The sequence below is a fragment of the Mustela putorius genome, unplaced genomic scaffold (genome assembly GCF_011764305.1).
Source record: "Mustela putorius furo isolate JIRA1106 unplaced genomic scaffold, ASM1176430v1.1 tig00537350_pilon_pilon_pilon, whole genome shotgun sequence".
In the NCBI taxonomy this organism is placed as follows: domain Eukaryota; kingdom Metazoa; phylum Chordata; class Mammalia; order Carnivora; family Mustelidae; genus Mustela; species Mustela putorius.
In genome coordinates this window covers 23,210,522-23,237,431 of record NW_025422471.1, presented here as the reverse complement: position 1 = coordinate 23,237,431, position 26,910 = coordinate 23,210,522, and the positions used below count along the sequence as shown (strand labels likewise).

The 26,910-nt window shown below is 46.0% G+C and overlaps 1 pseudogene; it reads right to left on the bottom strand.

Annotated features, from left to right (window-relative positions):
- Positions 1-16,876: 16,876 nt before the first annotated feature.
- On the bottom strand, positions 16,877-16,975 carry LOC123390475 (annotated as a pseudogene).
- Positions 16,976-26,910: the final 9,935 nt, after the last annotated feature.

Genomic DNA, 26,910 nt, shown 5'->3' with positions numbered 1-26,910 from the left:
ATCTGGCTAAAAACCATTCACTACAGAAAGAATCTACTTTTGAAGTCTACCTCTAATATTAGAAAAGCCTTCCTTTTTTTTTTTTTTTTAAAGATTTTATTTATTTATTTTACAGAGAGACAGCGAGAAAGGGAACACATGAGCAAAGGAAGTGGGAGAGGGAGAAGCAGACTCCCTGCTGAGCAAGGAGCCAGATGTGGGGCTCAATCCCAGGACCCTGGGATCAGGACCTGAGCCAAAGGCAGACGCTTAACCAACTGAGCCATCCAGGCATCCCTAGAAAAACAGTCCTAAATCAGACTATTACAAATGCTTCTCAGTGTCTGGAACACAAACCTATTGTCTTCTATTGCAAGACTCTACCCATTTTATTGGAAGTCTTTCAGAAATACTCTAAAATCATTTTGTTACAGTTGAACTTGAAAGTGTGGTGAAATCTATATGAGCTCTACAAATACAAAAATATGACCACCGATATAGTTCATGTTTAGAAAAAGAAAAAAATAAGACTAAAAGATTCAGACATAGGGAGATGATCTTGGGACCCATTAGAATGATACTTGACCAAGAAGATACAATTATTGAGTATATTTAAAATATGCCCAGTATTGATCCATTTGATCATCACAAAAATAAAAACCCCAATTCACAGATGAGGGGACTGAAGCAAAGAAACTAACTTTCCAAAGAGCCCCCAGCTGTGTAAACGTCAGAGCTCTTTTCAAACCCTGGCAGTCTGGCTCCAAAGCCTGGGCTTTTAACCACTCTATTCTTAGTCACAGTTTATAAATCCAAGTTCAAGACTCCTTCTCCATCCTAATTTGCAGAAAAGCCTTTGCATTCCATCTACAACGTGGGCAGTATTAACATTTCAGGAGTGATTCCCATGTAGGCATTTAGGATCCCGTAAAGCCTGACCCCTCCCAGATCCAAACACCCTGGTATATGGAGGATACAGGAGGGGAGGACAGGAGTCAACCTCGCCCCTACTGAGAACCATGACAGTAAAGAGAAAAGGAAATCAAAAGAACATCAAGAAAATTTAAACAAGAAATGGCTGTTAGAAAGCAAAGGAAGGTAAAGAAATGAGAGACAAAGGGAAGACCCACACCAGAGTTCCTCCCTTTTCCTGCATTGTTCAACTGGTAATTAGACTAAAACAATCCAAACTTCTGAGAAGTCATCAGGACTGGGCCGCTAATAGAGAACTGTTCTCTGAAAACAAATCCATATATGGTAGGCATTTCTCATCTGTTCTTTCATAAACTCTAAATCCAAGATTTCAAATTAACTTATGACTGGCCAGACAATCTTCTTTCTACAAACCTGACCTCCTGGTGGACTCATGGTGAAAGCCCTCAACTGTGTTCTTCCTAATCTATGAGAACTCAGGGGGTCCCAGAATAAAAAACTGAATTTGGATTCAAAACCTGGTTGCTATAATTAATAAGAACCTATATCCTGACAAGGGGACCACTCATTTGGCTCCAAACATACACACAGCCAAGAAGGTCAAGCTCATAGATGCACAAGAAACAGAACACCCATAAGCCTTCCTCAGGCTGCCCTCACTCCTCTACCACCAGATGGGGCTCCATCCTGGGGAGACCCTCCAAAGGCACCCCCCCTCCGCTGACTACAGAGAGGTTGACCTCTGCAGAGCTGGGGTTTGGATGTGGGATTTGAAGTGCCCCATGATGTTTATGCTTCTAAAACTCCGAACACCTGCCATACAGCGACACTGTTTCCTTCACCACCGACTTGCCACTCCTCCTCCTTCATTCTGCCCTCTACTCTCTTTCCCCTTCTTCTATTCCCTTGGCAAATCCAAATCTCTTTGTTCAGACTTCCTTTGTAACTACCCTAACAATGGCTTGATTCTGAGAATATACTACACAGAAATCACAAAGCCAGTACGGGATTTTCGCAAGAATTCCAAAGCAATCATATCCAGATTTCAGAAAACCATGCCAGAAGATGATCAGCTCCCCTAATCCCTGGGCTGTGTACTGACATGGCCCAAAGAGAACAGGAAAGGATGAGGATGCAGGGGACCCTAACAACGCCCCCTAGGGAGGTCTCATTTACACGGGCGGTCCTTCACAGCCTTGGCAGAAAACATAGCTCTCCTTGCATATTACAGCCAACAATACCCCGTTTTAGCCTGCCTCTTCTCACTGACATCTGCATGAACAGTGACATCCCTGGAGCTCCACGCTGCTAACACGCTGGACTTGTGTGCATTTTGGCTTCCATCTGCAAAGAGGCAGCTTTCTTGGCCCAAGTGCCCTCATTCAGGAGAAGCCATCCCTGCACATGGGCCGTTAATTCTGATTTTCTTGAGGCACATCCTGGCTTCTGGGAGAGCTCCCTCTGCGGGCCTCAAAATGTTAAGTGTCAAGTCCCCTCTAATGGTGGTCGTAACGTCATTTTCAGGCTTTCTTAAAAGTGCCAGGCACTGCACATTTACAAGGACACTATTAGATCTCTTGTAAAAAAGAGAAGAGTTGGGGCGCCTGGGTGGCTCAGTGGGTTAAGCCTCTGCCTTCGGCTCAGGTCATGGTCTCAGGGTCCTGGGATCGAGCCCCACATTGGGCTCTCTGCTCAGCAGGGAGCCTGCCTGCTTGTGCCTACTTGTGATCTCTCTCTGTGTCAAGTAAATAAATAAAATCTTAAAAAAAAAAATGTTTTTTAAAAAAAAAAGAAAGAGAGGAGTTCAAATAACTGTATCTTTCCTCCCTAAGCAGCTAAACATAAAGAATATTCTGTCTGTTATACACCAAAAGTGCAATTTTTACAACCTACATTTTAATGTTGTTCATCTCTAGGAAACAAAACTTTTAGAGTGCCTACAACCCCAGTACAGGATTCAGGACCAACTGATCTAATCTTCTAAGAACTGGAAAGCTCCTTCAATGTGTACGCTTCTTTGGGACTTGGGACATCAGAGCAATAACCTGATGCAAAGGCTCTGACCCAAACCTCCAGGTTAAACGAGAGTAACTTCGCATTTGTTGAATAGTTATTATTAAATGTATTTATCAAAATTACAACATTCAGTTACAGTTTGACAGACTATGCCAGAGAGGCACTAAAGGCTGTCAGCCAGCAGGTGAGGCAAAACATGACCATGATAACCCTGGAAAAGTTCTTCTGGAGGAGCAACAAACCATTATCTCAAGAAGCTTCTAGAACAAGTGTTTTGGTAGCACGCTAGATGAGAAAACTGATTTGTTTGTTTAGGGATCATTTAAAACCACAACCTTTTAGAGTGTTTCACATTTTGTGGGTCAGAAATTTGGACAAGGAGCAATTTGGGAGATGCCTCCACTGCACGGGACAACGTCAGAGGAGGCACACGCGATGAACTAGTCTGCAGCATGGAGGTGGTGTCATTCCCATTTCAGCGGGGAGGGATGGAAGGCTGGCTTCAGCGGAGACTCTCCACTGTAGCACCTGCTACAAGGGCTCCAGGGCAGACCTCCTCAGTGGCAGTTCAGGGCTGGAAAAGCAGTGTTCCTGCAGACAGGCCAGAAACTGCATGTCCTTCTCTGACTTAGCCTCGGAAGCCCCACGAGGATACCTGCTGTCCTATCTGACTGGGACAGAGTGGGGACAAGCCCACCTAGTTTCAAGGAGGTGGACCTTGTTTTAAAATCCAGATGCTACCCAGGCACCTGATATAAAACAGAATTCAAAAAACCTGACGAAAAGATAACGCACTTGAGCCTGGATGCAAACACTCAGAATTGCTTGTTTCAGGGGCTGAGTCTGACAAAAAGGAACCAGAGTGATTGCTTTTCAAAACACTAATCAAAAACGGCAGGGAAACAGCCCCGATGGCACTCTCCAAACTTGATAAACAGACCTGAGGTTGAGAAACTGGCCATGAGCCCTACTATTACCAGTAAATTCTGACCTGACAAGGCAGATGTTTGTGAAGCTGGACGAATCGCCCTTCTCTATATGGCTTTGGCCTTTAGAAACCTCCAGGAGAGATTTCACTGAGGCTGCCTTCCCTTGAGAAGTAAATCCCTAAGGCTTCATAGCCCTCGCCTCTGAGTCACCCCCTGCGCTTCACACTGCCTTTTTTTATTTTCTCTTACTCCCTCAATCATCCTCATAAAGGCAAGAGGATGTATGAGAGGACCTTGACCCGAGACCACCTGAGGGAACCACCAACAGAGAGCACCTCGGAACACTGTCTACAGCAGCAGTTCTCAGCCAAGACCAGCTGGCCCTCCCCACCCTCACCCCAGCGCACCTGGCTGCTCACCATCCTACGAGGCACAGAACAGCCCCACAACAAGGAACTATCCCGCACAAAATGTCAAGAGCCCCCAAGGCTGGCCACCCTGCTGGAAGGGACACACTCTGCTAGAACAGACGGTTGGGCAGACTCCTGGTAGAGCCCTCATGATCTCTCTCTCTGTTTTTGAACCATGCACAGATAGCTGACTGACTTTCTAGGGACTACATGGATCCACGGATTCACACAGCCCCTCTCTCGGTAGTGGTACCTGTGCACTGGGGGAGGGTCCTGCCTGTCTGTCATCCCCCAGCAGGACGATGGCAGTAGGGACACAGACGTGGCCCAGGCTGGCCAAACATGCCTTTGTCCTCTGCCACCTGTAGCTCTGACAGCACTGATACCTGCCTGCGTGTCTCCTCCCCGCCGTGGTGCACTCTTCCACGCCCTGCTGTGTGTGTGGCAGACTTACTATGCTTTCGCTTACAGATCAAAGGCTGTCCACTTACCAGACAGAAAACACCATTTAGAGACTCTGACGTTCACCTTTGGGGAACTCCTGGTCGTCATTTTTTATTGGGTCTCTTCCATCACACATTTGTAAAGCTACTTCCTACTCCAAACATTAATTGCTATTTTCCTCTTAAAACAAGGTTTCGGTGACACCACGACATGGCACGTAAAACCACAATTCCCTCAGTGAAATAAATTACATCGCTGGGCTGGTGCAAACAGCACAGCAGACTATTAGCAGGCCAGGCCCGTTAATGGTGTGTGATGTGTTGCCATTCTCCCAAGACAAACATAAACACTTTCTGTACAATTTCTGGCTTCGCATCCTCCTTTCCAGCTGCATTTTACCCCAGGAGGTCTCATCTCAGCTGTCCCACAGGGCAGATGGTCCCCGGCATGGCCCTCACTCAGCGGGCATTCCTCCCTGCAAACAAGGACTCTCGAAAATATCTGCCGCTGAGCTAATTTAATTTCTAAAGGACTATTAATTTTACCTCCAGTCAAATACACGCTCTAGAACTCCTTTGATCCTAAAGGCAAAGGAAGCCCTGGGAAATGCCTGTGTCCAGAAGCTGTGTGCTGCAGACAAGCGAAAACACAGGCCCTGAGTGCCAGGAAACTCTGTCCCCAGCCGGCTGATACAGACACGGTGGGACCTGTGCTGAGGAGGGGCAACAGCCCTCAAAACATCAGCTACAGGGGCACCTGGGTGGCTCAGTGGGTTAAGCCTCTGCCTTCGGCTCAGGTCATGATCTGAGGGTCCTGGGATCGAACCCCGCATGGAGCTCTCTGCTCAGCAGGGAGAACTGCTTCCCCCTCTCTCTCTGCCTGCCTCTCTACCTACTTGTGATCTTTCTCTCTGTCAAATAAATAAATAAATAAAATCTTTAAAAAAACAAAAAACACATCAGCTACAAACATGCATTGAGCACCCCAGGTGGGGAGGGTGGGTAACAACAATTAAGAAACTTTCAGTAATGACTGGATCACTCAGGCCACCGATAGCTGCAATTACAATCACCACCTACTAGGTAGGCCTTACCTAGGTCACCTCAGTTAATTCTCAACAATTCCATACGTGGGTATGATTATCCCCCTTTTACAAAGAAGGAAGCTAAGCCCCAGGAAGCCTAGTAACTTGCTGAAGGTCAGAGAGCCTGGGTGTACAGAGCAGAGACTGGATCCCAAACCTCCCCGAGCAAGGGTAGGCCTTCCCCACCACAAAACCCACCCAGACACCGACTCCGTCCTGCCCTGGCCCTGGACCGGCTCCAGCACTAAAATGCGACTGGACAGGGTTGTCTCCCAAACATTCTCTTCTCCCAAAAGCCTGATATATAATAGCTCTCAAGTGTCTACTAACTGGTAAAATACCTAAACAGACTGCATAATCAGCAAACAAAATCCAATCCTGTGTATTTAATCATTAACATTTTTAGGTTATAGAAAATGCATACTCCTTCATTTCAGGATGAGCTGGGCTACTTGTTAGGTACAACTGGGCTCCATCTGTAAGGACCAGAAGACAAGGATCAAGACATTCTTGGCACCTGCCCAGACTGGAAGAAAAACTCGGTCCTCTCACAAAGACCCCAGGTTCAGACGTTACAAACAGAGGTTGATTAAACTGGGGTGGAGATCAGGGATTTAATCCCAGTTCCTGGGAAAGAGCACAGCAGGGGAAGTTATCAGCTAGAAAAATACAGAAGGAATAAACGGAAGAAAAGACAGGGCACATTAACAACTTCGAATTTTAAAGTTCTCTGATTTGTAAAACCAAGAACAAGATACTTGTAAAATAATCACAGACTTTGATTTTTACACCCCTATTCTCTATAAAACTATACTTACATCATTTATACCTTATATGGAGAGTAATCAATGATTGAAATAGTATATACATACTATTTCACTTTGCAATAAGAAAATCATGAATATGAACCAATCTTCTAACTTATTAAGATTAAACTTATATAAACAAGTTAGAATCCTATGAATACACAATTCCATCACATTTGAGCATTTAATTTTGTAAACATGAACGCTAATATATAAACCTCCAGTAACTTCCCTTCTGCCACTGTGGTTACAGACCTCTATAGATGGCTTTAAAAAAGATAGAGAACTACTGAAATGAAACTATACCACATGAAGTATAATAAGTAAAGAAATATAAAGTGTGCCTTCATGAATAGGCAATGACACCACACTTTTCCACTAAAAGGTCTGCTTTCTAAATTATCTTTCATAAATGCTCAGGGCTCACAGCTGGGGAGTCAGGCACTCCCACCGCACATTTGCTTACACTTTTAAGAATCCTGAAGAGACCAATCAGGTATTCCCCACACGTAAATGATGTCAAGAAACTAGATATTCCAAATAAGCTGTTTTTGTCGACATAACTTGTAGTATTAAAAATTGAATTTGTTTCTAATTTGCATGGTTTTGCACACAACATATTTTCACTTCAAGTAAAACATTTCCCATTCCCTTGCGAAGCCCCAGGCAGGCACTGCACATGAGGACACGCTCACCATTAACCCCATCAGCACTGGCAACAGCCCGCAAGACAAGTTCACATACCAGACTGGGGGCACTACCAAGAGATCATTCCCAAAGCCTGACTGTCACCAAAAGACAAAGTAATGATTTATGCCACTGTGCAAGATGAAGCTTGCTCTTTTTATTCAAGCTCTATTCATCTAGCCAATGGCCATGGTTCTTCGTCCCGCTGCGGAGACCAGGTCAGACCCTGTTCTGGCCTGCAGCACTCCTGCCAGCTCTAGATCAGTAAGGCCTGTGTCCTTTAATACAGAACTGAAGCCGCTCACCCAGCTGACTCTTTCTGCGGTCATCAATCAGGGTTAGACTACAGCTGGTCTTGTGACCCACGGGGAGATGGGATGTCTGCCACTATTTCCTGGAGAGAAGCAAGGAGACGTCCCAAGAAGTCACTATCAGCAAAGTCAGGTGACCCAGTGAAAGGGCCATCAGGGAAGAAGAATTTTCAGAAACAACAGTGTTCTCTGTCCCTGAGGTGGCACAGAACACTTCACAGAAAGTAGTCAGTGGCCAGGGATCCAGAGGAAGCACACTCACCCAGGATATCAACACCACATAGTGAAGCCCAGAGGTCAATTTAAGGAGACACACACACCTCCATTCAGGCTAGGAGGGTGGGGGGGTGGGCAGATGAACCAGGTTCTGGGGGTCAACGCAACTTACCAAACGGCAAACAAAAACATGTCCTCACTCAGTATTTGTGAATTTAGACAAAAACTCTTGACCTTACAAATTCTCTTCAGCAACTTTTAGAATTTTTTTTTTTTTTATTGTTAAGTAAAACCCTATCCCCAACATGGGGCTCTAACCCACAACTCCGAGATCAAGAGTTGCTTGCTTTACTGATGGAACCAGCCAGGCGACCCCTCTCTGGCAATTTTTAATCCTGAATTAACCTCCAAAGCAATTCTAAATCTTAAAACTCCGTGTAATGGTCAATCTTTTCTTGTGAATTAACTGGGCAGTTCAACCAGGGAGAAGGGCCTGAGAGCAGCGGCGTGGCTTCCCACCGTGGGCTTCTGGGTACAGCGCATGGTAATGACCCGATTTATGTGCTCGCAGCCAGTGACAGAAGCCAGTGCTGCATTCTGCGAAACGAGCCTGGGCAGTGGCAACGACCCTGATTTGCGGGCTCCCGGTGTCTTATCAGTATAGAGAAGTGAGTCCTCCTTCCATCACTGCAGGGCCCTCCCCCCACAAACACACCCACTTGCACAACAGACTGAAAAGTTCCATGACTCCCTCGAAGCATGTCCCCTTCTGGGCCACAGAAGGAGGGTGGGCCCCCAGCTGTGGGTACTGTTTGTGGGTGGAGGGACCACTTCAAGCCTGTTTGTTCCACAGGTGTCTGGATGACTCCAGGGAGGCTGCGGGGGGGGGCGGGGGACATCACCTCTCCACAGCCCAGGCTCTGCCCAACTCCAAAGGGTCCCATTCGCACACACAACATGGCAGTCCTTCCTCCCGCCCACCCCCAAGCCTCAGAAGGCCTGTCTTCCCCTCAACTTCACTACCAACTTGAAGCAATCAAGTTTAATCTCAAATTAAATCTCGCCAAGTTTAACCTCGCCACCTCTCGATTTTCTAATCTACGTGTAATCACAATAAACTATATACAAGCTACTTGGCACCTCTTCTTACACTTTTCTAAGCCTATATAAATACCTCAGAGAGCACTGGACTAGGAGTCAGAAGCCCTACCTTCACTTATATCATTCATTCTCCTACCAAGTGCATAGTAAGCACCTACTGCATGCCAGGGACCAAAGTTATAATGTGAATGGACATGACAGACAGGACTCCTGCCCCCATGGGCTTTTGGGCAAATCATTTGCTGTCTTTAACTGAAATCAAAGGATTTGGACAAGCTCTTTTAAGTCCCTTCCAGCTCTCCTACTGCACTCCCTACTTTACTGCCAAGGGGGGCCTGAAGCATTCTGGAATGTTCTGCTTCCCTGAACAGATGCTATTTATACTTCATGTCCATATAGCTCAGGCTGCAGACGTGTGACTTATCTCAATTCTGCCAAGCACAAACGACTCGTTTTCATCCCAGAGTGGATTCGACTACGTGGAGCCCTATGCTAGAAGGCCTACTGGCACACACATCTCAGCCTCCTTGGCACGGGGACCCTCACAGCCCATTCCCTGCACACAGAGGAAATCTGCTTCCTTCAGATCAAAACTACAGAAAAACAGGAGCAAGGCTGCCAGGGCTTCCTTGCATGTTGCCTGGGTTTGTTTATTTCTTCTTCATCAACTCACATCATTTCTGACACTGCACTTCAATTTCCTGGACACAGCCAGGGAGTAAAGCTTTTAAGAGGCACTGAAGCCCGGCCAATTTCTGATTAGCCACTGTAATGAAGGAAAGGAACAGCACACAGCCAAGGTAAGAAGACTCTTGCCTCTAAGTAGTACAGGGCAATGATTCTTGAACAGAAGGTTGAGATGCATTAGGGAAACAAGTTAAACTCCCTCCCGGCCCACCCCCACCCCCAAATTACGCTCAGCTAACATTTCAGGAAAACACAAGGCTGGAGTTTTCTTTCTGGGGAGTTCCCAAGAGCACCACATCTACCTAAAAGGGGGATGCCTTCAGTTTCCATGATCACTTTATAGGGGGAAATATCAGCTCCTGAATCTAGGGGAGGTAGAGATTTTGAGTAGAACTCTACACACTCCATCTATGATCAAATGCCCAATGTGATCAATTCACAGTGGTGAAGGTTTTTGTTAGCACATTTTAATAGAGGTTTTCTGTTTCTCAGAGCCAAGCTCATAAACATTAGGCAGAAATGCATGCAGTAGAGAGGGAGAAGCTAGAGAAGAAGGCGATCAGACATGAGACAGTAAGAGTATGAATGAAGAGCGACATGCGAAGAGCTGGGCCCCAGAAATAAACCAGCGAGCAGCAGAGATGTGGACACTTGATGGCACTGTCCTTCCTTATCATACGCCTGGGCATTCCAGAAGTGACTCAACATTTCATGACTGTGTCAGATACACAAATCACCCTCCCCATCCTCCCTTCTCCAATCTCGCCCAGTGCCACCCTGCCTTGCCCTGCCCACCCTGGTCACTTCACTCCCCTTCCGAAAGAAACCAGGCTGCCTTGGGGAATGGTGCCAGCTGTGACTGGTGCAGAGAACTATCTATTAACCACTACTTTTCTCTTCCTTCTCTTGGAACAACCTTTATCACTATCCTCTTCCTCCTCTCTCCTCTGTTTCTTCAATAATGATCACAGAGAACCTAATTTGCAAGTTAGAAGCCCAGGATAGAATCCCAGCTCCCCTACTGCCCTACTGGGAAACCACGAATGAGTCCCAGAACTTCTCTCCATGCCTACCGAGCAGGGCTCTAGGAAGCGGCAGACATGAACATACGCTAGGGACAGAACAGCACTAAGCAAACAGAAGGCACAGCTCTCACTTTCTTGCCAAATCCCCACTGTAAGATTTAACACTTGGAACACTGCTCAGCTCAAAGGAATGTGATGACCATCAGGCTCCAAATAAATCACATCAAAGGTGACTAGCCAGCCTTCCCAGAAGTAAAAGACATAATCCCAATTCTAAAGGAGCTCTCTTGTCTGGTGGATTCCCCTCTTTTCAGTGTGAATGCCATGATCCTGAGGAACTGGCAGAGAGCTCTGTAGGGACACCGACCAACTGCTTTAAGTCACTAACTCTAGCGTAGAGCAGGGAAAGCTATGTTCCTGCCCAGAACAGTGGCTGTGCCTCCCCAAGCCCTCCCCTGGTCCATGGAAATGCAACTGTAGGGCCACTGGCAGGCAACAGGCCAGAGCTCCTGAGGCCCTGCTGCTCCACCCCCAAGGGCCATCTCACCGTGATAAAGACCTCAAAAGGGCTAATGAAATTATCTCCTCTGCCTTTTATTCCTCAGTAACAACCACAAAATTAGACGAAATGACCCCTGCTCCTCCAATTTAAGGCCCATTTTATGACCTCCAACCCCAATTCTCTCTCTTTTAAACGGATAGAAGACCCTGAAGACCCACAAGCCAATGGGATTAGTAACTAACAGCTCCCTCCTCCAGGCGGGTTCTCCAGAGGGTGATTCTCCTTCCCCCAGGGTGGGGTCACGATCAGTTCAATCTTCATGCTTCAGAGACAGCCCCTTTGAACAAGATCAGATGTTTCTCCACCCCGGCCTGGTACTCTGCTCAAAGGAGCAGCAGCCCCTTCTCACTCATGGCATTAATGTCAACTCAGCCAGAAAGGCAAAGGCAAAAGGAAAAGGTCAGCATGGTTAATTGTCCACCAGGCTCAGATGCAGGCCCCCTCAAACCAGCACCTTGGGAGGGCTCATCACCCCCATAAAATGTGAAGTGCACTTTGAACCCAAGAACAAGGAGAATGAGGACTATTTACCCCGGCCTGCTGGGCTGCAAAGGGAGCTTGGGCTATTTGTTTTCTTTTCCAGTTTGCGACCAGAAAGAGGAGAAGGACACCCGGCAGCAACCCCAGGCAGGCAGGGGGAAAGGGCAGGGAGGTGAGCACCAGGCATGGCTGTCGGGAAATAAAAGAGAAGAGATAAACATCAGCAGAGGTGGGCTGAAGGGAGCCAGGCAGGGGTCTGTCCAGCTTTGAAAAAGGGATTTGAGAGAATAGGATTCCAGAAGCCTCGGAAACTGTGCCATGTAAGAAATGCTTTCAAGAGAAATGGAAACATTTAAAATGCACCGTATTTACTCTTCACCATTAAAAGAGAGTGAAAGAGCTTCCTCTCCTATTTGGAAAAGTTACTTTTATTAACTAGTTACCCCAAGGCCTCCTTCCACCTCGGGTCGGTAATTGTAAGAAGATGCTGAGGAACAGGACACAGCCATTTCTTAATTGGAAGAGGACAGGAGAGTGATCACAAAAACAGTCCCTTCATAAAGGAGAAGTCCAAGAGCACCTATTTACAAGCAAGTCATCCTGGAAACTACTTATAAGTTATCTTGAAATCAACAACAAACACCCACAGTGGATAAGACAAACCAGCAACAAACCACAGCTGACAAGTCACCTGATCAAAGCACAAAGTGGCTCCTAAATAACGCGCTGATTCTGCCCTGGACATGGAAAAAAAAAAAACCAAACTCCCCCTCCCAGAGCTGTCAATTCCTGGGTGCAGCTTTGCAATGAAAACTGAAAGCCTATATTGGAGACTTTGCTTCTTCCTTAAGAAGAAGAAAAGATAAAGGTTTCACCTGAAAAACAAACAAACAAAAAAAACCCTAGATACCTGAGGGGAGATGGGCCATTTCTTTTCTGTGTCATCTAGAACCACATGCAGTCTGGGTTCCCTGCCATTTCAGCAATAAAGGACAAGGTCAGTCCCCGCACACTAATGACACTGGGGCCTGAGACCAGCAGCACAGTTGCTGTGTCCGCTTGTTGCCTTTGCTCTGATGGCTCCCAAGTGTCTACCCTGGACACAAGGGGCCCATGCTGGACAGAGTCTTTGGATCAAGGCCAACACACCAAAATGGCTATATTAAACACACACTGACACACACACAGGCCCTGATATACAAATTCTGCTGAGGCACCAGCAGGCCCATCTTTAGAAACAGTAAACATCCCATGAAAGAAGAACCACCCCTCCCCCATCCCAAACAAAGTTCAGAAGCTCTAAGAAAATCCAGGAACTGTATCACTTCTTGGGCTACTGAAAATGATGTGGGGTGGTCAAGGTTTGACTAGGGAATGCTAGTGAATTGTGTCTGGATGCATACCTCTGTGTGCCTGTGCCGTACGTACGGAAGAGGATCAGCTCAGGAACTTGATGACTTCACCCACTACATTTGTTTTCTAACTAGATTAGACTTGTATTGTAAACCAGGAGTCCCTCTAAGAATCAGGTATCTCCTAGCTCAATAAGCTGCTAATGCTTACCAATTGGTAAGCGCTCCCCATGTATTTGGCAGCATAAAAACCAGACACACAGCCACCACCTTGCATATGGCCTCTGCAGGAATAGTGTAGCACACAACAGGCAATAATATCTCAAATTCCAAAACCTAAAAAGCTAAAACTCACTCATATCTTACCATCTGGGCTTTTAAACTGCAACTAATTTCCTTAACTTATTCTTCAAGTATGATAGACAAACTGGCTTCCATGGAGACTGCAAATTCTTGGGCAAAGCTCAAGTCCTCACTCTACCCAAACCCTAGGAAATTTTAAGAACATGAAAAAGGTCAGCTGAGATTCAGACTTCTTGGGCTGCCTTGTCTTTCACTAAATTCTCGCACGCAGCTATGTGTCTGGGGCTCAGCACCAGGTAAAAGAAACCACAGCTATGTGACTGCTTTTATGTGCGATTCATCAACCAGGACCTCTATTAGGAATGCAGAAACCAGAAGAAGACTCCTTTCTTTTTGCTTCAGTGCTCCACACACCTCACCAGAGTAGCTGAAAAGGCCAAACGATGAGTAGTGTTCTTGGGGAGGCAGGAGAAGAAGGGAAGAGCGAAGACTCAAAACCATATTCTCCTGTGTGAAGACCCAGGTCCCATGCTGGTTTCAATACTCCGTGAACCACCAGCCTGGGGGCTGCTACTCCCAATACCCAGGGTGAAACAAAACAGCATCAAGCCAATCAGCCCACATCTCAAAGAACCCATCCTGCGGAGAAGTTTGGGAAAGACAGATGCAATGACTTAAGGTTTTTGCGAACCTTATTTAAACCTCAACTGTGTTTTAAGAGCAATTGCTCAAATCACTCAGAAATATTTTTATTTCCTCTTGGTTGTAAACTGGGCAAGTCTCTTATTTGCTCCCTTACACATTTAGACACATGTTCAGTGCTGGGACTGACCACGGCTCCCGGGGTCTAGCTGACCATAGTCTCTCCCAAGGCAGCCAGGAGGGCTGGTTGCTCATGGTCACAGGCTGTCATTTAGCACATCAGTGCTCCATGACCTAGCTCCACTTATTATTCCATAGAAAGACAATGACATGAAAACGCCTTTTCATTGGGGGAGGAATCTAAACTCCTATTGACTTATTATGGTAAATTCTCAATTATACATGGTCATATGAGCAAAGAGGCACTCTACAAATCACTTAATTGGCTTAGAAATACATTATGATGTTTTTGTCACCAAGAATGTTTTCTTCATCAAACATATTTATTCATTTATTGAAAGTCTGCTCCATGCCAGGAAACGGGCTAGGTGGGAGACGGCAGTAAAGGAACTCACAGACTAGAGGGAGAAGTTGTGCACGAACAAATACGTCCAGCTCACACGGCGAGCAAGAGCGCTGTGTGAGCAGACAGGCTGTGATTGGTTCTGCTGTAAAGCCGAGAGGAAAGGCTAGGCTCCAAAAAGCCTCTCGCTGAAACAGTCTGATCAATAGCATATGATATTTGGGCTGGGTCTTAAATGAGGAAAAATAATTCTAAAAGACCAAACTCCCATGCACTGCAGAAGGGAGCCCTGCTCAAAGTAAAAAATGTTGGTAATGAGAAGGCCAGCAATGCCCAGGAGAAAGCCAGCCAAGTAAACACCTTCGCCCTGCAATTCCCCACAGGGGCCGGGGACCACTTCACACCTTTCTTACAGGAAATGTCACCCTACATAGAGGATTTTGTTTTTAATGAATGAGAACTCTGCGTGGTTATCAGAGCACATCATCAGGGCCAGAGTTTGCCTACATCCCACCTGAGTACGAGCAGGTCTTTACCTGTGTGAGTGCTCTGTAACAAGAGGCAAAATCATAAGCCAGCTGTGAATTTAAGAGTCTGCTTCCCCGCCGACCTGAAAAACAATAAGAAAGGGCCATTTTGGTTAATCTGGAACAAGCAGTCTTTTAATGCGCTCAGGAAAGGCCTGCAGACCACACCTAGGCTCCTTGGTCTCAAAGCAGAAAGTCTGGCCAGGAAGGGGGGTTGGGTCAGGGAGCCCTGGGTTAGAATCCCAGTGCTGGAACTCAGTGACAGGGTAACTGTAAGCCAGTTAGGTACTTAACGTACCTTTGCCTCAGTTTCCTTCCCTGCAGTACCCTTCTCACTGAACAACCATGCCATGCCCAGAGTCACATGACTGAGCACGTGATGGGTTGGCGGCCCTCTGGGAGCTTACAATCCAGAGAGACACAGACAGAGACAGCGAGTAATCAGGACCCTGATGCAGCTGATAAGAGGCAAGTAAGAAAAAGACAAGGTGATGTGAAGCCTTTACGGAAGTACTAGCTGGTCCCAGAAGGGTCAAAGGGAGCTCCCCAGAGCAGTGACAGCCAAGATGAGGTCAGACAAGCAGGAGTTGGCCAGACAAAGAGGACAAGCAAATAGCCTGCCTGACAGAGGCACCAGCCAAGTTGGATGCTCTTGAAGCAGGAAGAATAGAGTGAGCTCTCCCAAGAAAGGGGTTAATGAGAACTGGAGTATTCCAGGAGCCAAGAGGAAGACTGGCAAGACACGAAGCTGTGAAGGGAGGGAATCACAAAAGGCCCTGCAGCCATTTTAGGAGAGTCTGGACTTTACCTTAAGGCCAATGGCACGACTATGAAGGGTCTTACAGAGGAGAGAAGCATGGTCCGGGAACACCACAGAAAAGAAGGTATTAAAGTAGGCCATGGGAGTCCCACTGATTGAGAGTCCCCTGAATGCCACCTCGCTGGCCTGTTTGCAGAGGACTGAGAGAGAAGGCTCCAGGCTGGGGTCCCCCTGGCACTCCAGGCAAACCACAGCTTCCCCATTACTGGCTCCTCCAGCATGGGGCCATTACCCAGAGGCAGACACCCCACGGAGAGTGGAGCCTGCCTGTCCCAACACAACCTCCAGAAGGTCAAGGTGTGCCTGGTGTTCCCGTGGTTCTCAAAGTGACCCCGCAGACTAGCAGCATCAGTATCAACTGGGAATGTGTTAGAAATCCAGATTCTCAGCCCACCCTAGACCTAGCAACTCAGAATCTCTGAGGGTAGTGCCCAGCCATGTGTGTTATTAAAAGCTCTCCAGAGGGTGCCTGGGTGGCTCAGTGGGTTAAAGCCTCTGCTTTCGGCTCTGGTCATGAATCCAGAGTCCAGGGATGGAGCCCCCACATCGGGCTCTCTGCTCAGCAGGGAGCCTGCTTCCTCCTCTCTCTCTCTCTGCCTGTCTCTCTGCCTACTTGTGATCTCTCTGTCAAATAAATAAAATCTTAAAAAAAAGAAAAAAAAAATAAGAAGCAGCCCTCCAGGTGATCCAGATGCTCTAAATGGGGGCAGTGCCAGGAGTGGGGTTGGGGAGGGTGCAGAGTACAGAAGGGCTGGCCTGGCCTATTACCTATGGTGTCCATTTTTGTTCACATGAAAATGCCCATCCTTGTTGATGCTCAGAACTCCTCCTAGCCCTGCAGATTGATGGGTAGAGAGCCCAGGGCCCACCACTGCAGGAGGATTTCATTTCCCCAAGAAACATTCATCTTTATTTCTTTAAAGACTTTTTATTTTAAGTAATCTCTGCACCCAGTGTGAGGCTCAAACTCACAACTCCAAGATCAATACCCGCATGTTCTTCCAACTGAGCCAGCCAGGCACCCTTCATCCATTCATTTTTAAATATTGAATGCTTCACAGATTTGTCTGTCATCCTTGCCACAGGGCCATGTTTATCTCTGTATTGTTCCAACTTTATTTACTTTTTTTTTTTAAGATTTTATTTATTTGAGAGGGAGAGGAGAGATAGTGAGAGAAAACACAAGCAGGGAGGAGAGGGAAAAGCAGGCTCCCCCCTCTGCAGGGAGCCCAATGAGGGGCTCGATCCTAGGACCCTGGGATCATGACCTGAGCCTAAGGCAGATGCTTAACCGACTAAGCCACCTAGGCACCCCTGTGTGATTCCAATTTTAGTGTATGAGCTACCGAAGCAAGCACACACTTCTTCTCTCAGACAATACTTTTCCTCCCACCTAGATATAAAATCGGACTACTCGAGAAAAGAAACAGGCCATCCAGAAAGCTTCACATGGTTTTATGAAAGGGTCAAGTTTCTTCCTGGAGTGTGGAGCACCCTCTGTGGTTACAGAGATGCCAAGGCCCAGGAGCCAAGTCATTCGGGGTTGAGAATAGCTCGCTTCAGCTGCCTCTCACTTTGAATATCTGTCTTCTTTCTCTAAGCAAGAAAAAATTACCGCCCCCCGAAAAAAAGCATATTTCTGTAAAGAGCAGGCAAAACCTCACATTGTTTCTATAGTTCTCACTTATCTTTACAAAAGGGGAAAAATGGGGTCCAAAACATAAAAACAGTATTCGGTTGGATCAAGACAGATCATGGTGTCAAAATGCACACCCCAACCGCTTCCAGACTTGACTCAGCTTCCAGAGTATTGCCCTCTTGGCCATGCCACAGCGAGGGCGGCCGAGCTGCAGGATCTCCTAGCAGGTCCACAAACCCACGTAGACCAGGGGCACAAGCAGGGCCGCAGATATCCCTAGTGCCCTCCCTAGACTGCATCCCAAACCTGCAGAGTCTCCCCACCTGCTCTGGGCATGTGAGGTCCACACCTTCTAGAGGCCTCTACACGGCCTACGTGGCTTATCCACCCCGCACTGCGCACCTCACTACCCACAAGAGAGACAACGACTGCTCTGCCATCTCCAGACTGTTGGCTCCAGCATACTGGGGTTCAGTAAGCTTGTGCTGCATAAATGACTGAACATGGAGACTCACCTAGAATAAGAATTTCAGGCCTAGATTCACCCCCTTACCTTCTCTAGCCCCAACAGGTAAAATGACTTGTCCAAGGTCACAGAGCAAGCTCATAGTCACACCACGGAATGGAGGGTTGGGCGGTAAGAAATGGTTCTCGGTGTTTTACAACAGTCACAGGCTGTGTGTTCCCACCTCTCCTGGGTACCAGCAAACCAGTACCCCTTAAGACAAAGGTATTTTATTTGTAATAGAACGGATTCGTTTTCTGTGTGTTTTATCTGAAGACCCTGCCCAAGAACATGTGGAACACCTTGTGAATCTTAGAATTAGGAGCACTAAGCTCAATCGGAAAGACAGGGAAAAAAATTAAAAAAAAAAAAACAAAAAAAAAAACCAGCCATCAGTGAAGGTGTGGGTTGGTCTTCAAAAAAATTTCCAGAGTTCTGGTCCCTGGGATGTACTTCTTGATCACTTCCCTATCAGTTCAGTCTTACTCAGCCAATAGGGGCAAATGTAATCTCCCAACTCATTATCATACTATTCTGAAAACACACTATACCACTCAAACAAGCTTTGGCTTCGGTAATAGGATGTCCAAGCTCAGAGTTCAGCCAGGAGCTTCACAGATAAGAGAGAGAAAGCAGTCACTAACACACACTTTCACTTGACAGAGATCACAAGTAGGCAGAAAGAGAGAGAGGAGGAAGCAGGCTCCCTGCTGAGCAGAGAGCCCGACGTGAGGCTCGATCCCAGGACCCTGAGATCTTGACCTGAGCTGAAGGCAGAGGCCTTAACCCGCTGAGCCACCCAGGCGCCCCCTAACACACACTTTCTAAGTGGCACAGCCTCTCAGAAGAGTCAAGCCCTTCTCAGAACAGACTAGGAAAAAAGCCCCTACACAGAGGAAGTTCTCTCCTACTGGCCAAGTTCACCTGTTAAGCAGGTACAGAACCTAAATCATTTCCTCAGCTTTTCTCTCAAAATCAAACAGACTTATAAAAAAGAGCAAAATAATCCCAAGTACAATTATGATGTTTAATCTTAATTTTCTTAAATAAATCACCCGGCTTTTCATCACAACTGGTCAAGTGTATGTGAAATATGCCACACACATCATCAAGGCTCTCCGAGTCCCCGAACACACATACACACACGGGGGCTCTCTGAGTCCCCTGCACACACATACACACACACACAAAGTGAACGAGAACCAGTTCTGCCCACTGCACTCCCAGCTCACTGTGGCCCCTGGTGAGTGGCCCCACACACCTCCTCACATACCTGTTGTCTCTAGCCATCCCCTGTGGCACTGCTCTCCTCGTCCAGACCCCACACTTCACCCCATCAAGTCAGAGTCCACTCTCCCCCGATCCTAGCCAACTGCTTTTGAGAAGCATTTTACGAAAGTATTCCTATGAAGGTACAAATAAAAAATGTGTTCCCTGTTCTATAGATGCTTACATGTTGAAGAAGAGGTTTAAAGAGAAGTGTTTCACCCAATTTCTCCAGTGATAAAATTTTAGGCACAACAGTTAAGTGAATTCCAAATTATTTTTTTAATTTTTAATAGACTAGCTTCTGACTTGCACTCAGCAGTTCCTGGGGACTTTGATGCTGTCATACATAATTGCAGACAGAGCAGGAATCTTCTTCATCTCAGTGACCATTGCTAACACCCCGATAAGGATGTTCCTGCCAGATTACAGGTGTTCCTGTCAGGAAATCACTAATAATTAGGTGTGGATCAAATAACCACACATCTCTGGCATGAAGCCTGCTTCCGATGCAGTTTCTGATGGAAATGTAACACTCTGAGAATCACCAGGGAAGAACCCTTTCTCCATCCCTCCAATCCCATCACAGCAACCATTTCCTACTTCACCCACTTCATAAACTGACTTGGTCCCCCGGGTGGGGCTGAGAGGAACCCTGCATTTGTAGACAGGGAGGTCAATGTCAGTAGAATGATATGGAAAGCCCAACTCCTCAATCTGTCAGCTTACCTGGATCAGAACCAAACTGGTCTGTGGAGGATGAGGGGTCCTTCCTCATCCATGTCTAGTCAGCATTTATTTAGAAAGGGGACACTATTATCCCCAGCTGTCTGTCTAAACCAAAGTGGGAGAGGGTGTGGGAAAAGTCAGCTGCAGGACATTCCTTAGACTTCTCCACAGAGGTCCAAAGCTTAGAGCCTAGTATTTCCAAGAAGGCCCAAAAGTGTTTAATAGTCAGTGTCTATAAAACCTTCCTAAAAATAACAGCCTCACAGAACCGATGTCTTATGTTGTTCAAAAAGGGCTCTTTCATTTGGTCCCATCCAAGATAAGGGTCTCTCTGTAAAAATGAAGCACATGTCAAGATAAAAATTGAAGTGATTCCATGGGACAGAAACCAGTACCCAAGAGGCCAAGAAAAGAACATGTAAGGGTGTCCCTCAGACATGGTCAACATCACAGGCTCAGAAGGATGGGTTTCTAAATTAATGTTTCTCTACATTGTTGTTTCTAGAAACTGCCTGACCATAAGAACTACCTAGAAACTTGTTGAAAAACATACAGATCCTAGGACCCTCTCCAGTCTTATAAAGTTAAAACCTCAGAGGAGGGGTATATACCTAAACTACATCAGAAGCAGGCTTCATGCCAGGGGGAGAAGCCCCTAGTTAGAGCCTTCTATCCAGTTAAAATTACAAATATAAATAAAATTATAAAATATAGGGACACCTGAGTGGCTCAGTCTATTAAGTATCTGCCTTCGGCTCAGGTCATGATCTCAGGGATCAGGCCCGCATCTGCTTCTCCTCCCTCTGGCCCTCCCCTGCCTGTGCTCACTCTCCCTCTCAAATAAGTAAAATCTTTTTACAAAATTATGAAATATAGGGGCACCCGAGTGGTTCAGTCGCTTAAGCAGCTGACCCTTGCAGCCTGCTCAGGTTGTTATCTCAAGGGTGGTGAGATCAAGCCCGGCCAAAGGCTCCACACTCAGCAGAGAATCTGCTTGAAGATACGCTCCCTCTGCCCCTGTCCCAACATGCGTTCGCACATGTGTGTGCTTGCTTCCTCTCACTCTCTCATGCGTGCGCGCGTGCGCTCTCTCTCTCCCATAAATAAATAAACATTTAAATAAATAAAGTTATGGAATACAGTCAACATGTAATGGGGAAATCAATTTAACTAAAACTTAGCAGAAATAAAACCTGCCCTTTAGGTTAATCATATCCCACCTAAAAGACCCTCTGGAACCTCCCTGCCCTAAGGACTAAAGGAAATACTACACAGCTGCTCCTGGTGGTCATTACAAACCCTAATGGATGAGGAGGCTGAGGGCCTTCACTCTCATCCCAATACAGACTAGCTCTAAGTAGCAGGCAACCGGTGCAAAGTCAGACCCTACAGGTGCCTCTGGTTATCAGACTTCACAGGTTTTAACCACCAGCTATCTAGTTCATAGTCTTATTCAGGTCCCAACTTTGTGTGAGGCCTGGCTATTCAAAGTGTTTTCCACAGAACCATCAGCATCAACGCGGCAGGAAGCATTTAGAGATACAGACTCCCAGGCCCCACCCAGGCCTGCTGAAGCAGAATCTGCATTGTAACAAGATCCAAGGGATTCTTGTGCTCACTGACGTTTGGGGGTACCAGTGTAAGACTTTCATCCCCACCTGTGGGACACCCAGGTCATCAGCCTACCCTCTAACACTCCAGACTCTCGGAGGCCTTCTCCCCCACACTTTTGTCAGTCTTGGTTTGTCCTGGGACCAAATCACCATCAGCAGGGTACAAAACTAGCTAGTAATCCAAAACCCAACTTTTGGGAGTTAGAGGCAATAAGAACTGATAATCTCCTACATTCTTGTCTCGCTCTTATATTCCTTAGAAGGCTGAAATACAGACCCTGCGACTAAAAATCAATAGAGACAATCCAAAGTCAAACAATACCATGGAACGCTGGCTCTCTTGGTTCCAACACAGTGTTAATGAGGGCAAGATCACAAGTATGATTAGGTTCCTCTATTCATTGGCACAGATGCCAGCCCTGTACCCCCGGCCACCTACAAAGGCTGACACACCCCTGGATAATAAGAGCACTCAGAAGAATGACAAGGGGAGGCTTAGCAGAGTGGCACCACTGAGTGACTCAAAGAACTTCAGGGACTGGTGAGCAGAAAGTATTACAGAAGACAACATGCAGCCCAGAGGGATGGCTGCCATGACAGATGACCAGGTCAGAATTCAAATTATCTGGACAGAAACGGGAAGTCCCATGGTCAACCTTTTAAAAAAAAAAAAAAAAAAAAAAAACTCACACATATATAGCAGCAAAAGGAAATCTAACCTGGTACTTCTCATTCTAAAATGTTTTCAAAACATGCCAGTTGTGTTGACTAAAGTGGGTGCCAAGAAAGCTCACATAGTCTTAGGGTCCATGAGTCTAGTTTCCAGACCAAGGATGCAGCAGTCCTTCTGCAGCAAAGCTCATCAGCCTATCCTCACCAGTCCCCCAACCACTTATCCGCACAGGTGACCACACAACTGCCGTACTTTTTCATCACCACCATCACTTGGGTTCTTATCATTGAGTGTGGCCTCTGTACCTGGCTACAGCTCTTTCAGGCTTCGGGTTATAGTTAGGACATTCCACGCATCGGCCTGGCTCTCTTTGATGCTGCCCTTTCGTTACTAATGGAGAAAAAAAGTACAGACCTCAGCACAAACTGAAAAAAAATACATAAGCAGACCAGACGACCTAAGCATGCTCATTTACCAACAGAATTCAGATCAAAAAGACCCCATCACCTGTTTAAGCCAGTGCACTATGCTACAGAGTACAGCATAAATCCATGCAGAATTAGTAATTAGGGGGCAAATTATGAGCTCCCAATTCAGAAAAACCTTGAAATGACTGCTATAAAAATGAGCAAACGACAGAGTATGAGTATCTGTTTATACATACTTCTCTACGCCAGATCATCTTCTGGGAATAGACAGCCATTTAAAAAACTGGATGGAATTTTAGACCGTTTTTAAAGTTGTGACCCAGGTTTTTCTTAAGTCTATATTGAATACCCAAGTGGTATACATTTATGAAGACAAAAAAGCTGTTTCCTGCTAAGTTTGCAGATCCCAGACTACCCAATCCATTATTTTTAATTTCAGAAAATTTTGTCTCCGTAGGCAAGGGAAAAAAGTTTTAAAATTTTAAGAGGTTAATTTGCCCTAAATAAGTGTCTGCCATGTACCACTTACCTCAACATGAAAAGAAGCTACTGTCCACGCAGTTACAACCATCCTTAAACAACTGGCTAACTGCCTGAGAACTGGAACACAACATGTGAAATTCGGCCCAACTGCAGCCTGCCCCAGGAGAAAGGAAGCTTGAACTCCAGGTGCCCTTGACAACACAGCTCAATGTGGAAAGAAAGAAAATGCTGAACAATAGAACCAGTAGAGGAAAAAGAGCCCCTCTAATTTTCCAGGCATGTGGAGAGGTTGCTGCTGAAGAAGTATTTAAGATCTCACTGCTGGGCTGGGTTCTAATGAACACTGAAACAATTTTTAAAAAAGAAAGAAACCTAACATATCGGTAGAGTACATATTTAACTGATTACTTTTCAGATTTAATTCAAAAGTCCTGATCAATTAGAAAGACATTTACATGCTTAGCTACATAAGTGAAATACCTCTCAAATCACATTTACAATGTTCAGGAAAACATGGAAAATATAGGGTCAGGAATGGGTTCTTGCCTAGAGTTCAGAGGAAGCTGCCCCACTCTGGCTGGGGGGAGAGGGGTCACAGCACCCAAGCTTGGTTGTATTCCCAGCCTCCCACTATGGGAGGTGTTTACCACAAACAGGAATTACAATTCCTTTTTAAAGCAGAAACCTGCTTTATTACGGATGCATCACATATTTAAGGAGATGTACAGTGCTGTGGCCAAAACTATTTGCACAAGCACACACACCCACCAACTGTTTTGCTCTGATTTTAAAAGTAACATGCTATTTACAGAAAGCCTGAAAAACAGGAGAATAAAGAAAATAACTGGTCACTTCTAATCGTACTAGCCCAACACGAACAGTCAAAAGTTCAGTCTCCATCCTTCCAGACTGTCTACGGCTGCCAGCTTTCCTTTCCGTGGCACCCCAGTTAAGCAGGCAAGCGTGAGGGGAGGTGTTCTTGCTGGTTACACAGCCTGACAATGGTTCGTAATCCCTGCTGGTCTTACCCTAAATCCACAGCAGTAAGGGGAGTCACAGTGTGCACAGATCAAAACAGCATGCCTGCAATTTAACAGGCATTCACTGGGGTCTATTTTGCACACTTTTAATTATTCCACAAATGAATGAAATTCAAATTAACAACAATAGCCCTCGAGGGCCATATGGAAACTTCAAAAAAAGAAGGCAGATAAGCCTCTCCTTCGTAGACATGAAAACAAACCTTAGTCTTCCCAGTACAAGTTCTCAAGACACCTACAGATTCGGAGCCTCCGTCCTGTGTCACAGACGGCGGCCTCCTCACCGCGTCCTCACACGGACGCCTCTCTAAGGGAAGAAAATTAGTGTTGCAAGAAAGGGTGTATGGAACAACCGACCTGGAACCACAAGCATGTGTGCAGCTCCCTTCCAGACATCCAGGGATCCCTGTAAGCTTGGGCACTTGTAGGATGAGAGATATTCAGCCCACATGGAAATAACCTTAGTTCCACAGACAGGGAGTGCTTTAAAGGCCCCTTATTCACTGTTGCTAACACCTGAGCTTCATATTACTAGCTTGGGCTGCAAATCCTCAGAGTGTTACCTTGAAGTTGCCAAAAGCCAGGAAACCTGGTGACACCTCATGAACTCCTCTCTGTCCATATACAAGAATCAAGCAAAGTACTGCTTTTCTCGCTAATGTCACTTCAGTAGGTGTTAAACATTATTTGCTATGGACCTGCTAAAACCCTCAATAGTCTTCATTCAAATACCATAACTGACTACAGAATTCAGTACTTAATGTTTTAGAAACCACATGAAGATCTTAAAAGCTAGTTTGGCTGCACTATCCTCAATGGAACCTCAAAAATTCACCCAAGTAAACACCTCAGAAACCTTACTTAATTTTGACTAAAATATTTTTTAAATACTCTCCAAAGCACCACTTAATCAACAAACATGGGATTAAATCCAAATCAGAACAAAGCCACAGGAGGAAAAGTCAAAATACAGTGAGGTTCTCCTTTTTTACCTGGCAAGTCTCAGAGTCAGAGTTGGGTACTTCTCTTGACCTAGCCAAGGGTATTACGGTTTAACTAAGAAAATGTGCAGACGACACTCCTCTTTAACTGTATTTGGTATTTTCTAGATGCACACAAAACTACTTTCTCAGCAAGTAAATGTCATCTTGCATTTTCTGAAATACAACACACACCTGTGTAATAGTCGGTTGGAGCAGCAATAACAAAATACCATAGACTGGGTGACTTCACCAGCATTTCTTTCTCGCTATTCTGGAGGTTGTGAGTCCAAGATCAAGGCACTGTCAGGTTTGGTTCCTGTTCCAGGCTTGCAGATGGCAGCCTTCTCTATGGTGGAAAGGGAGCTCACAGGTGCTTTGGTCTACCTTTCCCACCTCCTGAGGACACTAATCCTCCTAAGGAACTCCACCCACATGACTCATACAAACCTAATCACCTCCTAAAGGCCTAACCTCTAAATACTACCACACTAGAGATCAGGGTTTCCACATATGAATTTTGGGGTGTGTGTGTGTATGTGCGTGCGTGCGCGCACGCGTGCGCTGGGGGAGGGGAGGTAATCAATTTTACATCCTAGCTATTAAGTTATACATTATACTTAATAGCTAGTTATATACATCCTAGCTATTAAATATGTTCAGAGCCATTCTACATCTATTCCTCTTAATTATTTCAGGTCAAAATAACAAACAGATCTACCATGTATGTAAAATAACACCAGTAAAAGACTGGTCATTTAAGGCCAAGGTCAAGGGCTTGACTATCCCCAGTTAGGCCTGCTGAAAGGATAAAAGGGGAAAATTCAGTTACAAGGACACCAATTACAGTCACCTGGAGCACTATTTAATAAATCTCCACCAACCAGGCAACCACTTGCCACTACTATAAAAACAACTCCCTCTTTCATCTCTAGCTCCAGACCTCTCTTCCTGCTTGTGTCTCCAGCTCTCTGCTGGGCATCTCCCCATGGAAGGCTCACAGTTCAGTCTGGGGTTCAGCTGAGCTCATTAGTCCTCACTGTCTCCTCAGACTGAGAGTCCCCATAGCTGCTTACCTCAGTGAATGGTCAGTCTCACTAAGTGCCCACACCTAAAAGATGACCAAGGAAGGGTGACCCATCTCTCCCGGCCTCCTCCCTCCTCTCCCCTTCTCCTTCTCCAAATTCCTCATGGATTCCTGCACTAGCCTCCCAACTCATCTTCGGTCCCCATTCTGCTCCCCTTGTCACCCAGCCCACGTCACAGCCACCAAGTTCTTCTAAAGCACAATAAAGCAAGTCAACTACCCGCTGCAAATTCCCCACCATTCAACCAGCTTTGGAGATGAGGTTCAGACTCCTCAGCTCTGCCCTCAACCCCAGTACCCTCGGGGTCTTCCCTATACAAACTTGCCTCCAGTCCACACAACTGCTATCAGAGCCTTGACTATCTTACACCTTTGCAAGTCTCCTAGATCCCAAACATCCAATTATTATTGCATCATGTATTACACTTAGCCAAAAGGCCGAGAAGTGATACTGCATCATGTATTAATGTTATTTAAAAAGTGATGAAAAAAAGAAAACCTGGAAGGTGCATAAGGAAACAAGTATCCACTTTTCTTTATTCCTTCATTCATGCCTTACACAGCGAGAGAGCAGGAGAGAGCAAGAGAATTTTTTTAAGTGCCACACCAGATTCCTCCCTGGACACATCT